We start from the raw sequence: 17550 nt of genomic DNA, 5'->3' as shown, positions 1-17550 counted from the left end.
CGTAGATTCAGCATTCGCGAAGGAGGAAGGGACGCGCGGTCGGGATCCCGCAGGAGCGGGATATAGTTTGCGATACAGTCGGACAGCCGACTCGATATTATGAAAATTACGATGACGTCGTACGTTATCGGCACGCGGATAACGTCTACATCACGTGCTTCTTCTCCATCCCTTACCACCTCTCACGGAGGTTCGTCTTTTTAACGATCATCCAACTTCTAAGCGATCGTTCCAGTTTCGAAGGTGGATCGATCTTACTGCTACTACCAGCTTCCCCCTCCCTGTACCCGCGACACAAAGAGAAATCCTCGACTCGTCGAGCGTACAATCTCGTAATTTAGTTTAATGTTCTCTCGCGGATTGCGCGACTCGCGCGATAGGTCAATCGACGGGTGCGCTGATGTCGCAAGGCCGCTGCTGGTAGTCACGTATATTCCCTCTTTTATAACGAATAATATCGAGAGACGCGCGATGGATCGCGAGAGCATCTTTCCGAGATAGTCCTCTCTCTCTCTCCCCCTCTGTCCCCCTTTTCCCTCTCTCTTTCTCTCCTCCTCCCTCCTGCCACCCTCTTTTGTCGCATGTAACTCGAAGGTAAATCGATAAGGGGCTATATCGCGTTACGTCGGCGAAGCGTGTATAATTCCGAAAGCGGAACGGGAGGAGGAAGTGCCGCGCCGCTCCGCTCCTCTCCGCTCCGCGCTGCTCGAAGAAACAAAAAGACGGGTTCGTACTTTATGCACGAAAGAGAAGTCCGTACAAGCGAAGGGACCGAACAAGGACGAGAAGAGAGAGAGAGAGAGTGAGAGAGAGAGAGAGAGGATGAGAAAGAAAGAGAGAGAGAGGCTTACTGCATAACGAACAGTCGACGGTGGTGGTGACCAGAAAATGGCCGCCACGACGCAAACAAATGAGCAAGTCCGACCATTCCCATGGCAACAATCTCAATCAGATAGGAGCTAGCGGAGCAGAGAACAGAGAACACGCCGGATAATATATTCGATACAGGTAATATATAGCGCTCCAGATACAATATTTATGTCCCGACGTATTTCACTAGCAGCCCATTATTCATTCGCTCGTACTGAATAAGCATTAATATCATAGAGCTCATGCTCCGTGCCGTGCACGGATCTTTTTCGAGCCTATATACTGGACCCCCCTCCCCCTCCGCCCGATTTCGCCCCCGTCATCCGCGACGATGGTCCCGTGACAATCGTTGACGATCGCTATATTGTACGACAGATCGAAAACGCCTAGATGTGCACCTTCTTCTTCTCCCTCTTTTTCCTTCCTTATTTTATTGTTCTCTCTCTCTCTCTCTCTCTTTCTCCTTTCCTCCCCCCCATCTCGTTCCGGTCAAAGGCTACTCGCGCTACGTACTACCTTCGCATCGATGACTCGCAAAGTTGGCAGCAAATCGAAGGTGGGGAGGCGAACAGTGCGAGAAACCGGTTATCATTGTTACAACGTCGTCGCTACCACGAGTCACGGTCGACTACGAATGCCCGAGATGCCGACGCCGCGAGCTTAACCCTCCATTGTGGCCAACGGTACACAAACGTATTATTATTTCAGAAACTTCCTCCGCTCCTCTCGAATAGATAAACTCCTGCAGGAAAGCGAACAGGGGAAGGGGGAGGGGGGAGAAAAAGGAGGAAGAGACGGGACAATTTGAGCGGAGGTCGGAGTCCGGAGTCGAATCAAGCGCGATCGAATTTGCCTTGCCTCCGCGTGCTCGCGAAGGCGCAAGCTGTTTACCTATTTTAAGGCCAAATGAAATATTTATGAGACATAAAGCGAGGTCAACGTCAAGAGAGGAGACTATCCAGCGCGGATGAAGTACGCTCGGATGATGAAATCCGTGGTGTCACACAGCGCTTGATATTCTCTCTCTCTCTTCCTCCCCGTTTCTCTTTTATTATTATTATTTTTTTTCATTACAATTCGTTGTCCAAGATTAAGGCGTTTGTATATTAATCGCCGTGCGGTGACGTATCGTGGCGGATACATCGTCGTACGACCGGTGATCGTAATTGAGCTGGTATAATGCGCAATCGCACGGCCAACAGTCCCACGAAACGTTTCCCAGTATTTGAGGATGTATATACGCGTAACGGTAGATTGTGGTTTCGAGGTCAAATCCCGGAGTCGGGTCCGAGGGTCAAGGCACTCCTGTCCCTTCGAAAACTCCATTATCCGCCTTATCAATCAGTGAGCTATAAAAAGATACATCGGAATCACAAATTGTCCCGATAGAGAGAGAGAGAGAGAGAGAGCCGCGCCTCGAGTCGTGTAATCATTACCTTCGCAACGGTTCGTTACCGTAGCGATGTAGAAGTACAACGTAGACTATTTGGTAATTGTAATTCCGTGATGATTATCTGAAGGAAAAAGATTGTGAAAAGAGAATAAGAGAGGGGGGAGAGAGAGAAAGAGATGATCAAAGTGGCTGGCGCAATAATTAGAACGAGCAGGAATTCACGCGGTAATCTTCCGTTTAGAGTCGTAAGGTGGAAGGGAGGGTGGGAGGGATAGAGGAAGGATGGGTGAGTGGGTGGTTGTGAGGTAGGACGGGGGGGGTCTGGTGGATCCTAATCCGGTAAGCGGGACGTTAACTCGACGATAACTTCCTTCGTGTTACGCCTTAAGTACCGGCGTAATTAAAGCGAATGGATCGAGTTCGCGAGTTTTCATTAATTAAATCCGAAAGATCTATCGCGCGAGTACGTAAGGATCGGCGGTACAAAGCTATCGCCCTTCCATCTCCGTCCGTCCTTACCTCCCTTCCCGCGCCCTTTCCGTCTTGCTCCGAAGTTATCGATACAAACATGAGTGTCGCGAAATACGCGGCGGGAATTCCGTCCGCCAAACGTTAAACGCGTTTCCTCGTTCGCGACGAGCATTCCGCATTATTGTTGAACATCGATCGCACCCCGTTAACCGTTAGTTTTCTACCTCTGCTCCGTTCCTTTCTTCTTTTTATGTACGTTGCGACGCCTATCTCGGCTAAAACAACCAAACATTTTGGCCGCTTGTACAGCAGGTAGCAAAATGTGGAGAAGATGTAAAAATGTGGACGTGAATAAGTTTCAAGGGGGGAGGAGGGGGCGGTGAGCGAAGCGTCATTTAATACTTCCGCGACGTCGTGGAGCGGGTATTTCATTTTCATCTCGTAAACTCTTCGTGGAACGAGAAAAGAGAAAAAAAAGACAAATATTCGATATCACGCGTCCGATAATACCGGATACGAACGTCAGAGAGAGAGAGAGAGAGAGAGAGAGAGAGAGAATGAGTGGGTGAGTGAGTTTGGTGCGTAGGCTACAAGAAGGGAGGCCGCGGGTTAGCTCGAATTCCATTACGCTGTTTTATACCCGCCATCCTTGTTTTTATTGCGCGCCCCTCGTCGCTTTTCTCTCTGCTTTACGGCCCTGCCTATAAACACAATGTACTCCTCGGTAGATCGTGAGCTATCAGCCCTTTCCCTTCATCATTTTCATGCCCTCGCGCTCGAGGTAGAGAGATTGTGAGAGAAAGAGGAAAAGAGAAAGAGAGAGTGAGATGGATAGACAGAAAGAGGTGGAGAGAGAGAGAGAGAGAGAGAGAGAGAGAGAGCCAGGAAATTAGAATGAGTTTATGATTGACAATACGTAGGATAGGAATAAAGCGTAATGGGATGCTGCTCGCTTAGCATAGAATCATGATAAGGTGCACGTAGTAGATAAACGTATACGCCGTGAGGCCGTCGACGTTGAGAACTTCAACGTATTAGTGACGTGTGCGTATCGTGTGATGCGTACCGTTCATCATCGATTCGCGAGCAAACGCGAGTTTCGATTCCGTTCTTCCCTCCTCTCCGTCGTACACTTTATCTCTCTCTCTCTCTCTCGCGCTTTCTTTCGCCGGCACATCTCGTTACGTGCGAGTTGCAGTGAGTGAAAGTCCGAATACGAAAAGCTGCCGGTGGCAACGGAGTGCGGAGAGTCACTTGAACGATTCGCGCACGCATCGTGAAATAATACATCGTCCGTGAAATTCGCCGAGAATCTCTCGTTTTCCTTTGGTTTTTCCGTCTGGCGATGCTTCGCGAGGTTTCGCACATTAATGCTGCAACGAACGTTTGTAAAAAGGTCGGTAACAGTATTGCAACAGAACGACTATCGCGAATATATTATTTTCGCGCGTTGCATCTCACAACGACGACGAGGAACAGACGAGCGAAAGATGGCCTTGGGATACTCGCCAGAGACAAAGCGCATTAACGTCGACGTTCTAACTACGATATCGCACGGTCAATTTATCATATCCCGCGTCATTGATGTAATTTCGTCTTCGTAATCAAATTAAATAGCCCGTGCGTATAACTAGATGGGCGATATCTGGATGACTCACCGCCCTCGCGCGCAGTCCTGTGTAATATATGAGTAACCCTCCACGTGAGAATGATACGGTGCCTCTTTACCTCGATACGCTTCCGATCTGATAACATCGACGACGACGAGAGCGAGATAAAGAAAGAGAGAGAGAGAGAGAGAGAGAGCGCAGAGTAGTAGTCCTTACGCTATTACGCGCGACATGTTTATAAACGATAACGTAATTCCAAAGTGAACGGGGACTATTTAATATGCATGAATAATATCGAACGAAGCAACGATAGAGAGTAGTATCACCGTCGTCGTCGTGTTCCGTCCTATCAACGGCTACCCGTTCCGAGCTCGACCGCTCTATTAATGACGTTTAAAAGTTTTAACGCCCGCCTAAATTTTTCAAGGCGCGATAAGCGCCGCTCGCAGAACAGAAATCTCCCGTTGAGATAAACGCGCCACTTTCGCACGGCCACATTTTATCCACGGGAATCTCCATCAAAATTTAATAAAGCGAACGAGTGTGACACACGGGGAACGCGGAGATTCCCACGCGCGAATCATTAGCGATCGGGGCGAGAACGCGCGGCACGTGAAAAGGAAAGGTTTTCTTTTTCCGCAGGTAACAATTTGCCGCTGTGACTACAACTTTCGTTACCGTTGCTGAGTGCATAGCTGCCGTACCTAATATACGTCTATACTCTGGCTAAACTTGTTCGTACGTTACAATGGAGATTTAGCCGGTGTATGTATGGACACATACAAGTTTAGCTACGGTAGACACGTACTATGTACGGCGCCTATATTACCTAGCAACGCTAACCAAAGTTTCAGTTGCAGCGGCAAAAACATTCTCAGCTAAACCGAGCTGCGCAGTATCTTCTTTTCTTCCGCGCAACACATCGGGAATTCGCGCCTCGTGTAACAAAATCTCGCGGTGATTATTTGTACTTGCCACCGTGTGACTCCGCGTTTTCGTTGTAGAAATTCCCCTTTTCTCTCCCCCTCTCTCTTTCCGCTTTCTATATAAAACATTCGTGCACACTTCGCCGGCTACAGTTGCATTCGCGCGCGTCACTTCGCGGGCGCTCGATATCCCGGCGTATTTTCGATCGTTCGAACGATCGATACGATCGCGTTATATAACATTTATCCCGCAGAAATCGTCTTTCAGGCAACCACGAGAGGTGTGTACGCACACGCGCATAGAAACGTGCCGCACACGTGGCGGTTATTAATGTTAATAACTTGCGTCGTGAAAATCGAAAGGCCGATATTAATAGTCGAGCGGCCAAGGTCGTCACAATCGACGATCAGTTATTTCTTTATTACCGTTGTAATTGATAGAGATAAAGGCGGATAGCTAGAGAGAGAGAGAGAGAGAACACTTGGGTGTGCTCGATCGACGATCAGTTTGGTCGATGACGTTGAGCGCGACAATTCAGCGGGATCTACATGCCGGCGTAACGTTCCGTTAAGCGAAATTCACAGGCATGCGTGGCGTCTCGGTCGTCATATTTCACGCGTAATGTGACGCTGCACGGGCGGGTCGTAGGGCTTCGTCTATGCGCGAGCCATAACTTCGTCGTGTAGCGATAACGATATATATATTTTTTTTTGTTCCTCTCCTGTCCCCTTATTTTTTCTTTCTCGCGAGAGAAACAAAACTACTCGCACTTTCTCGCAAGATTTCGCAACGCAATTGGTGTTTATCGACTCGCGGCGATATCGTTACCGTGCTCCTTTCCGTTCGGGTTCATCTATGATTATTTAATCGCTGCGACTGATTTGCGCAATTAATCCCGTTACAACACGCGTTGCTGTTTGTTTCCTCCCCGAAGCTGCTGCTCCTATGGAAGTATTTGGTACGCTTTCGCGCTCGAGTTGCCTCGCCGCGTCTCGCGAATCGAACGAAACGGGACGCGAAAGAATGCGAGCACGATCGCGAGCGCGTATTATAACACCGCGTTCGTATCGCTCGCGGGATCCCACGGTCGACTCGCTCGATAATTTCGTAATTCGATCTTTCCACCGTCGCGCTTCGCCGCTGGCCACGGTCGTTTTCTTACGGAATTAATTGCACGATCGTACGTAAGTGCCCGTTTTATTGCGATTATCGTCATTGTTGCGGCACGGACGCATAACAATCAGCTGAGACGTGCCGCTGTGGCTCGAAAAATCTCGGGAGCTGAAAAAGACGGCAAAAGGAGGGGAGGGGGGAGGGGAGATCGCCCCGGCTCCTTTATACCGAAACTCACCCCCATCAGCGGCGGGTATTCTCGAGATAAAGGGCTATGTGCAACTCGAAGCATACATTTGCATCGGCGATCGCGTCTCTCCCGCGGTAAGAAAGAACGAGGACCCGACGAAGACGACGGGGCTTCTTTTATTTCCCCTCCGCCGGCCAGCTCGACGTCGTCGTTTATCAGATTCAATCTCTTTGTCTTCGTGCCGATTCCGCCGTGGCACTCGTAGCACCGATTTTTTTCACTACAGCCGGCACGTTGCGCGTATCACCGGTAAGTCTCTTCCATCCTCCCCCCCTCCTACTGTTCTTTCCCGTTCTCGTCGTCGGTGTGAAACGCTTGTTTCTCAATTGCCGTCGTAGCACCCAGGGGTCGAGCGTCGAACGAAAGATTTAACGACGGAAGCGTATCAAGCGCAAGGATGCCGGGAGGAAACGCGGCACGAGAGAGAAGAAAAAAGTCTCGCTTGGGAATAGAGAGAAAGAGAGAGAGAGAGAGAGAGAACGGGTGAGGGCAGCTTCGTACGACAGTACGAAGGGTGGAAGGGATTTGCGGGGTATTTCAGATCCCCACTTGTTGCTTGCTCCTTGGCGTAACCGGCAACGCGAGGTTGGAAAGCTCGGCTACCCGGACAATTTCCTACGGTCAAAAGATCCCGTGGCTACGAGGAACACCTTCTTTCCACCCTGCCCTCTCTCGTTCTTTCTCTCTCTCTCTCATTCCTTCCTTCCTTCCTTCCTCCCATTCTCTCCCCTTCTTCCTCTCCTTCCTTTCTCGCTGTATCTACATATATATATATATATATATACGTCTTTATCTTTCACCCAAATCTCCCCTCCGTCTCGCTTCCGATTCGCTCCTCTGCGCGCGGAAGCAAAATTGACCGCCGTGTCGCGTCTGTCGTGCAACCCTCGTCCGAATGCAGTCGACAAAACGGGATCTTTAGATACCCGGCACGCCACTTCTGTTTGTTACATTTCGCCTCGCGAGCGTTCCGTCTTGTAGCTATCTGGGAACATTACGGTTCGATGATTCTCGTCCGGGCGATATCGCGCTTTATTATTATTATGTAGCAAGTTTATCGTCTTATACGGTGCAATAATATTTATCGTTCTTATCAGCGCGAGGCTGATAGACGTATTTCCGGCGAGCGTTGCGTCATCGTATTGCGTCGGGTTAGACCGGCCCGAGGCTCGCGCGACGTACGAGCGCGCTCTCTGCGGGCTTATTATCGTTACAGTATTAAAAGAGTGGAAACAAGCTGGCGCGCATCGCGGTTGATACAAGTGGTATGCCATTAGATATTTTTATCTCGGAATTATATGTAATCCAATTAGGAGCGCGCGCGCGAATGCGTTGCGACACACTCTCCCTCCTTTCCTCGGAATTTATATATCTTTGACGGTGATACTTGTAAAATCGCATGATGAAATTCGTGCCGTACGCTGCAATCGTAAACACGCGACTCGCTATTGACACGAACAAAGTCACGACTCCTTTTTTAAAGAGGGGGAGAAAGAGAAGGGGCGGGAGGGGGGAAGAGAAAGACACTACGTGAACTGTGAAAGAAAGAAAGAGAGAGAAAGAGAGAGAGAACCTATACCGTCCGTCCACCTCGTTGAAAAGGTCAGAGATGGAGATGAAAAGATTCCAACAAGGCAAGCAGTGGCGCGAGAGGGGCCGCATATCGTAATTGCAATTTCTGCGGTGCTCACGTTGTGTGTGTGTGTGTGTATATATATATATATATATATATATATATATATATATATATATACACAAACACACACACACACACACACTCTCACACATAGATATACCTACCTACCTTTACCTACCTACCTCTCTCGGGTTACTTTTCATTCGCGGAACGGAGTTTTACCCATCCTGCCTTCCTCTCGGGTTATTTCTCTTCCACCTCTACGCTCCTCTATCCCCATTTCGTATCTCCCCCCTCGCCGTGCCCTCTCCGCGCGCGTTTGTCTCTGTCTCCGTCCGTGAAAGAGAAGATTTCTTTTCTGTACCTGCTTAACCGTACAATGCGTTAGCGATAGATCAGATTAACCGCGGTTTCCTCCCGCGTCGATCTAAAACACGACGCAATTCGCGAGCAATCTCCTACGGTTTCCTCCTCTCTTTCTCGTTTTCTCTCTTTTCATTCTTTCCTGTTTTTCTTTACATTTCTTTCTTCTTTTTTTTTCTTTTCAATAACGTATTCCCACGCGCAAAAAGTATACAGTAAATCCGTTCACGAGCGTCTCGCTGCGAAACGATCTTCTGGCGTGTGTGTGTGCGCCATTGCGTCGGGATTAAAATTAATACGTTTATGTCGGCTAACGCTGACGAAAAGCATACAACTGTGCCAGTCGTTGCCGACACAGAGAGACAGAAAGACAGAGAGAGAGAAAGAGAGGGTGGGAGGGAGAGAGAAAGAGACCCGATACAAAAGGAAGATCTGAAATATAGGGGACGTTGCCCTCCGTGGCCGACGAATAACGTCGATAGAATCAAGCCCCACGACGTCGAGTATCGCCACGTTGCCTCGCGTTTGCTCGAGAATCCATTAAGGTGTTTTTCAAGACCTCGTGTAAATGTTGATTTTACAAATTTCTTTGCCGGAGCGTTTGCACAGTTGATAATCACCCGATGCTTATCGGCCGCGGGGCCGTGGATGGTTTCCTTTCTACTCTATATGGGACAAACGTGTGTTTGCTTACCTACTAGTATAAATGCAACGTACTTGGTTCTGCGATCGTTAAAGTTTTAGTGGCGGTCTAAAAGTGGGCAGGCGAGTTTGCCGGGCTCGCTCGTTCGCGCGCTGCGGGTCCGCGTAAATGCCAACGTCGATACAATGTCGATATTTATAGGCACGCGATCGTCCTGGCGATTTGGAGGCGCGTCCTTTTGATTCGCTGTAAAATCGCGAGGTCTCCGCAATCAACCGTCGAACGGCGCATTCGTCGTTATCGTACGCACGCCGATAACGGCACCATTAATAATTATCGGGCATTAATTAATGATCAAGCCGACGGCGCGTGGTTCCGTCGACGGCCGATATTTCGATGAGATCTCTCTGAGATCGGTAACCGCTGATCGCGCCGATTACGCCGATTCTCCCATCTCGGATCGACGTATTGACGTGTAACGCGAACGCGATATTCCCGTTCCGCGCTTTCTTCCTCCTCCCCGCCCGCCGCTCCGAAGCGAATTCGGAAATGTGAGTTCAGAGATCGGAATTGTGTTTTATCTAAGATTAATATCGCGATTCGCCGCTTTCTCTCTCCCCCGTTTCTCCTGTCTCTTTCGCTTTGCCTCTTTTTCTTGTCGTCAGCTCGAGACGCATGGCGCGCGTAGGCGTGAACGCAGGTGGGTAGCGCGCGACTCGTGCACAACGTTCGCTCGCTCGCTCGCTTCGCACGCCAAGTCACAAGGGCGAGGTCCTAACAGGTGTTCCCGTTGCCGCTTTAATCTCCAGTTTATTATCTTTAGTACGTGTGTTATATGTGCGCTACGAAACGATCGCGCAACAAAGGAGCGTGATCTACAATTGCACGTGGAAAACACCGTCGTTGCGACGGTGGGTCTCGCAAAAAGGAGAGATCTGCTCTCTCTCTCTCTGGAAGATTAAGACGCCGCGGCGAGTGTCCTTCCACGAACGCGATGGAAGTCGCGGTGAGGAAGTAAGAGAACCGGAGAGAAGTTTCATCGCGCGACGTATTTGCAAAGCCCGAGAAATAATCGCGTCGTTTGACGACGCACCGAAAGTACCTCGGCAAGGGGAGAGATTACTCGCGCGCATAAAAATAAACGCGCTCGCTTTCGCCGCGCGGAAGAATACGTCCGTATCGATCCTCGCGCGGCCTCGAACGCGGTCGCGGCGATTAGCGGGGCTTGTAATCTCGAAATCTCAGGAACAACGGAGACGGATAGACGAATAACAGCGAGACGTCTCTCTTTCTCTTTTTTTCCTCTCTGGGTTTCATTAATTTACTAACTATCGCTCCATTTATCTGTATTTACTCAGAAAAAATCGTCTTAAATCAATAATAGGTATTCTCGTATACAAGCAAGAATATTATAATATCCTTAGAAGATTTTGAATCTTGAGTTGAGAGCGGGTAATATATTTGCACCGATGCAAATTTAATGAAATCGAGGCTAAAGGTCTTCTAAAAAATATTATAACATCTTTGCTTAAGATATAAGAATACGTTGATTGAAGACTAATTTCTTCCCGCGCATGTATCTGAAACAAAAGGGTCACTCCGTTAGTCGAAAAAGAAAAAGATAAATATCCATCTCTCGTTCGCGACGTCTCTTCGTTTTCCCCGCGGAGAAGTTGGCGAGCCCGAGAAGAGATAAAGCGAGTGTAAACAGATCAAGACAACGGCTAAATACTTCGGATTGCTTTTCCGCGAGCGTGTACTCGAGATAAATGTCGAAGCACGCGATGCGATCTCGGCCAGCTGGGCGAGCTGGCTCGCTCGCTCGCTCGTATTCGCTCTCGTCGGTCGATTTCGACGACATTTTCCCAGGCCCCGGTCGGTTGATGCACCCGAGACTTCCGATACTCTTAATTACCGTTCCTTAGTTACCGCGTGCTCCTCGGTTAACGAGGAGCATAACGAGATAAGGATCGACGCGAACGCAAAACGTACATAGCCGCGCGCGGTGTCCATTGCGGAAAAAGCGAAGGCAGCTCTCGCGGGGGAAAAAAAGCGGTGGATGAGAAAAAGATTGCCGTCAAGGGTACGATCGATCGATCGATCGATCAGTCGGCCGGATGGATTCGACCGGTGCATGCGCGTCGCGTGATTCGCGATGCGTTTAACGAGAGAAACGCGGTATCGTGCTGGGCGCGTGAGTATCGGAGGTACGCGCGTAGCTGAAAGAAGCCACTTCTCGCGGAATAATAACAATGTCGGATCTCCCGCGGCGCGGGGCAATTAACGCAAAATCGGAAATACCGGAGATCGGCTTCCACGCTTATATAGCCCCCATCCCGCGAAAATTTCGCGATCTCATCGCGCGATCTTCGAGTTGCCCGCGCGATCCTCCCGGGCATCGTCAATTGCGTCACGCGTTTTTTACGCTCCGCCGGATGTTTTAACTTTTAACCGCCCGCTTGGCGCGCGCGCGCGGCCGGCAGTCGGCAGTTAAAACTTTTATCGTTTCGTCTTTATCGCGTATTTGTTCCGACGTCAAATCAGCCTGAACTTTTGTCGTTTAAACTTGCGCGCGCGCGCACTGCATTAAAGCTCGGAAAGGAAAACGGGAAACGCGCAGCTTAGTGGGTAATCGAGAGACGGAAGGGGGGGGGGCAACTTAGCGCTCCGAAACGTCGAATTTTATCGCGAATAAATCCGCGAGAGGAGCGCGCGCGAAGCCCCGTGCGTGCGCCGAACGCAGCCGCGGCACGCATGTATCGCTTCGCGTCTTGTTTGCATGCGTTCCGCGCCATCGGAGATGGAAGTTCGCGAGGGTTACGGGCCCGACGATACTTGTTCGTATAATCAGCTTGTACGGGAAGTTTTTTCCTCGATAGCGCCATGCGCTGCGCAAACATCCGTGGATTAATAATCGCCCGTTCGATTGGAACGTCGAATTACTAGCGAATACGTTTCTTTCGAGAGCTTTCTCTCTCTTTCTCTCTCTCTTCTTCTCCCGAGTCGTTTATTTGCGGCTGTATCACGCGCTTATCTTACAGTTATGGTTTATGCATTATCATCCCGGCGAGGTCGCTTATCTTTCGTGAGCGAAAACAAAATTGTGGCGTATTACGAGCATGTTAACAACCCGACCTACGGGCTCGATACTATCGAGCGCCGTATAATTTCTGTAATTTACGTACCGATAATAACCCCGATTACATTTTTGCCAGGTGAACAGGCGATATCGTGCCTTCGCTCCTCCTTCCCCCTCCCTCCCTCCTCTCATGCTTCGCTTTTCTTTCTTTATCTATCTGTCTTCCTCCGTCGAGGGAATTCTTTGGCTTTCCGTCTTACACAGACGAGCGCACGTTGCGCAAATCCTGCGATCTCTCGCGCGGTATCGGCCGAACGCGGATGCGTCGATGCATCGCGTCGAAGGAGAGCAGAGAGAGAGAGAGAGAGGACGCTTCGACAGCTTCTTCCTCGGAGGACCGGAGGAACTCCGCTCTGCGCTTCGGGCGGCGACGTTTTCGCGCGCGAAAAGCGCGACGACAGTGACAGTTCGTCGGTCCTCCGTTCGTCTCATGAGCACCGGCGTATCAAGCACAATGTGTGCTTGTATCGCGATCTGCGCAGAGAGCCGCGGCGGGAAACAAGAAACCGACGTACGTACGTACGAACAACGATGTGGAATTAGAAATAATGGCGGGGAGAACCGACTCCGTCCCTCTCCTTCGCGTCCTGCGTTACGAAAATAACATAAGTATACGGCGCGCATCGTCTTCCCCGTCTTTTTCGCGTTCCTCCGCGAATGCGCGATCGACCGCAGACTGCGGAGTGGTCCCAAGAGAGAGAGAGAGAGAGAGAGGGAAGGAGGAAGAAAAACGCTTTTTCTTATCGAATAAAAATTCGAAAGGTACAAATTCGCGACGATGGAATTTGCAGCGGCGGGGAAAAAGTAGTTGGGCTGGATATTTCTCTCTATCTCTCTCTCTCTCTCTCTCTGTGTCTGTCTCCTCGAGGACAGTCACGAGAGGTAAGTACCTCCGAAGTAGGTTGCCTCGGTTCGCCCTTTAGGACGATTTACTTCGATTTGCAGGTTACACACGAACTTACCAACTTGACTTTAGACTTAACTAGTTCGGATAACTTAAGCCAGCACTAAACAAGCCTGGATTAGTAGCGCGGTTTGCGGCGCTCCAATTAAGCCGTTTCCTCCCTTTCCGACCTCGTGTACGAATTCCGTATACGAATTGAGAAAATCCATAAGACCGTGCTCGCGCACAAGACCCTCTGGCTCGTGAATAGCTGCTGGTGGTAGACGCTTACTCTTTCCGGAAAATTGATTTTGCCACGGTGATCCCCTCCCTTCCCGATTTTCGCGTTTTACCGCCTGATCGAGGTACGCGCGGTAGCTGTGCCGATAAATCTCGCCGTGAGTCGCGTCGTGGACAGAGAGAGAGAGAGAGAGAGCGTCCTGCGACTGTCGGAATAAGATGAAGGAGATCGCAGCTACGAGAGGTTCTCCGTGATTAAAACGTATCTTTTATCTAATCTCGTCGCGTTACTTCATCGTCATAGAGCGAGCATCGGACGAACGATCGTACCATCATTTTCCTGACGCACAACGACATTATCGCACTCGTCACCGCGCGCGTTCACAAATAACCTATTATCCGAGGTCGCGCATCGATTCGCGTGCGCGCCTTCTCGCTGCGCTACTGTGAATCGCTGAGCCAAGGAGAGGATAGAACACGATACTCTTATGTAGCGCGCGCTGAATCGATGATTCGGCGAATTCGCGATGATAACGGGTCGACGGAGAAGGCTACCGTCGCTGAACGACACTCTACTTCAGGCAAGCGTGAATTTTTCTTTCTCAACTTAAACTTTGCATGCTGCGTCGTCACCGGTGATCGCCGGCGTGAGACACTACCGTGTCTCTGATTAAGTCACGTGTGATTCTAATTAATTGAAATATCGCTCGCACGGCCAATAGAAAGAGAGAGAGAGAGACGAGTAAACGAGGTGGAATATGACACGAGCCGCGAATCACATTAACAGCTGTGCGCGAATTATTAGACCCGATGGTAAAAAAGAAATAAAAATTACGTATCTTCCTTTTAAATACATCTTTATTCGCTCTGTTCTTTAATACTTTTGTGTTTTGTATATGTACTCTTTACGCTGCAATCAACGTTGTTAGAGAAAATATATTATTCCATATTTCTCTCTCTCTCTCTCTGTGCCTCTTCTCTTTCTTACTACTCGTGCGCGATTGTGCAGTAAAATAAGAACCAAGAGAGGCCGGCCTTGCGCAATATCGCGGGAGCGTGAGTCATGTTCGCGCGAATAACGCGCTTTGTTTAAATATAATAATCGTCGAAGCTTCTCGATGAGTCGTAGCGCGCGTGCCGAAAGGAAAACTTACAGCTCGCTTGATGATGAAAGCAGAAACAGAAGCAGCAACAACGATTCTTGTTAAGCGTGGGAACTCCTCGTTTGCTAATTAGTACCCGCGATACTCCGTACCCTCCCTCCAGTCCTGTGAGTACGTCCCGGGGCGTTTGAATTCTATCGCGAAACTTTTGTAACGGACGAGTCCTTAGAAAGTCACGATAAATCGTACGCTCAATTATTTGGCGCGGCACCACTTCTCGTTACGTAAGCGCGTTGTCTCGAGCGAGCATGCGAGGTGAAACTAACAAAATTGCACGGAAATTATTTAACTCGATCACGCCGGTCGTTCTTGATTAACGGATAGCTCGGTCGCCTCGTAATAACGGTAACGGTTTGTTTGTAAATACATAATTTTTTTCATTATATTGAATCATAGGAGGTAAAAATCGCCATATTGAACGAATCTGTTTCGTCGTGTACACTTCTCTTTTCCACGCAGCTTCATCTTCATTAATGCCCAGACGTTTTCAATTGGACTTACGTCTGGTGACTCTAATGGCCCAGTCTAGTGTTTCGACGTTATTTTCTTTCTCCCACTGTGAGCACTCCAATTTTTCGGGTCGTTGTCCCCTTCAAAGATCCGGCCCTAACCTTTACTTTGAAACCACTTTTTTCGGCAGATGGTATTAATATCCTCTCTCGGGAAAATTTGGACCATCTTCTTGGCATTCAAATTCTCCGCAGAGCAGACCGAGGTGAATTGAATCAGTATAAGCTTTGAGACAGTTGGTTTTCTTTATTTTCTTATCTCAATCGAGCCGTTTCATCGTGCTGGTTATTTCCGTGCGCTTCCTCCGCGCTTTATTTGAAACAAAATATTAATGACCACTATCTTAAAGCTTATATTGATCCGATTCGCCTCAGTCTGCCCCACTAAAATCCGGTATTCATCATTAAATACGTTGTTCTTTGGCGAAAGTCGGATAATGACTGGGATCCTCTGATCCTCGGTATAATATATCGTAGGGGAACAGCCCTTCTCTGCCTGCTCGTTCAAAAATTTCTCCATGTAACGGTTCTCAAATAGAAGTTTCCCCGGTCACGCTCTTATTAGACAGACTGTATGTATTGAAATAAAAAAAGAATGCATTTTATACATAACGGGCGAACAAGAGATTCTTCACGACTTCTGATCAGAATTTCAAGACAGCGTTAGTCTTTTTCGCGCATTAAACCTCAATTATTTTAGAAACCCCGACGTGCTGGTGAAATTTGGCTTGCTGGCGAAACACCTTGTCCGGTTCAAAATAATGTTTACCCGTAAACTAGCGTATAATCTGCCACTCTCTTTCTTTTCTCTTTCCGAATCTCGATCGCTCTTTCGCTTTTCGAGCCTGCTCACACTGCTCCCTCGTGGCCCTTCGCGTTAAGACAGCGGAGTGCGTGTTGTGTGCCCAGGTGCGCGCGAAAAATTGAATTTTCCTCACGCGAGGAACGTACACGTCGGTGCGAGATCGTCGAAAGTCTCGGCGCGCCACGAGTCTCACACGTGGAACTCGCGCGGCGCGCCATATTGCGCCGCGCGCCACGCTCTGTTTTTCTTGCCGCATGACGTAACCTGTCGTTCGGTTTCGTTCTTTCCGTCATTCTTACCGTAATCGAACGTCTATTACGGTCGCTGACAAATTCGACGCGCGCGTTATTTCCGTCGTCGTAACACGATGATAAGTCGCTAAGGATCGCAGAGACGAAGACTCGAATTTCGCAGCTGACGGATCTCACTCCGATTCGAACAACGATGAAACAATAGACAACGACGCCGAGCCGGAGGAGGAGGGGGATGTGATCTAATAAGCTCTGAAAACTCGTGCGTTTTCTAGAAAACGTATCAAAGCGATCGCGCGGCCGGCGCACGAGAAAGTTAGTTAGCGCGCGCAACATTCGGACAAGTGGCGGTGAGTCAGCGAGCGAGTATTTTAAAATCCTATTCGACGTGGCCTCCGGTAGTTATAATGTTTTATAACGGGCTTTTTAGGCACCGTGTACCCTCGTAAAACGAAGCTCGGCGAACGCGACGGCGGCCACCAACCAGTTATCCATCAACGCTCTAAAAGCAAACTCACGGAAACACGCGGAAGATCCCCACACCTACGACAAAGCGTGGCGACGTTGAAGTTACGGAATAATGCTCGGCCGCGTATCTCCCGATAGTCACGCTCGGAAATAACGTGCGCACGTTAACGCGACCAATGAAGAAAATGAAGAACGACATTGGCGTGACCATGAAGGAGAGTTCACTTTCCACTCGTCTACTTTCTCTAACATCCATCTGTCGCTCGCTCGGCTCCTCGGATTTTCTCTCGTACGAACGAACGCCGCATCTCGGGGATCTCTCGCGATCGAAAACATTTTTCGCCGGCGCGAAGGCACCGCTCGATCGCACGGGGACGGAACTTTGGGATTTTCAGGGCCGATCCCGTAGAAATGATCGACGACGAGCGAGGGAAAGAGGAAAAAAAGAGAAAGAGAAACCAATCGTCGGTGCCTTTGTTAATCGCTTCGCTTGACGTTGACGTTAAGTGGCGCGGGACGGGGGAGGTCTTTTGTCGAGGCCTGAAATGTCGGACAACCGGAGTCGTCGTTGTCGACTCGGTATCTCTCGGAGAGTTGGTTTCAAAGCGAGAGAGGGGAGAAAGAGAAGAGACTCGAGTTGCGTGCTTTTTCGAATGAAAAGTGCGTGTCGTTACAGTCGCGATTATCGTCGGCGGCGAGAATGATAATGCGTGTCCGCCCGAGAAACAGCGCGGCGTAATCGGAGGGAAAGGTGCGATTTAATCGGCGCGTAATTGCACGACCGTCAAACCGCTAATCCCCGCTGCGCTCTATTAC

At 49.4% G+C, this 17550-nt stretch overlaps 1 protein-coding gene across 4 annotated transcripts in view; it reads left to right on the top strand.

Annotated features, from left to right (window-relative positions):
* Positions 1 to 17550, top strand: part of LOC106747717 (TOX high mobility group box family member 3-like) — an 83836-nt gene that overhangs the window by 28239 nt on the left and 38047 nt on the right. Inside the window, exon 1 of one of the 4 annotated variants that reach the window (XM_014625532.1) lies at positions 832 to 1008. The exons of the other annotated variants lie outside the window; for them this stretch is intronic. The gene's annotated coding sequence lies outside the window, so the exon portion shown is untranslated. Of the gene's footprint in view, positions 1 to 831; positions 1009 to 17550 lie in introns of those variants that run through there. 4 annotated transcript variants of the gene reach the window in all.

This window comes from Dinoponera quadriceps, unplaced genomic scaffold (assembly GCF_001313825.1).
Source record: "Dinoponera quadriceps isolate SergipeBrazil2010 unplaced genomic scaffold, ASM131382v1 scaffold1395, whole genome shotgun sequence".
NCBI classification, from domain to species: domain Eukaryota; kingdom Metazoa; phylum Arthropoda; class Insecta; order Hymenoptera; family Formicidae; genus Dinoponera; species Dinoponera quadriceps.
Note: the sequence above shows the minus strand (reverse complement) of the source record. Positions and strands in the feature narration are given on the sequence as shown.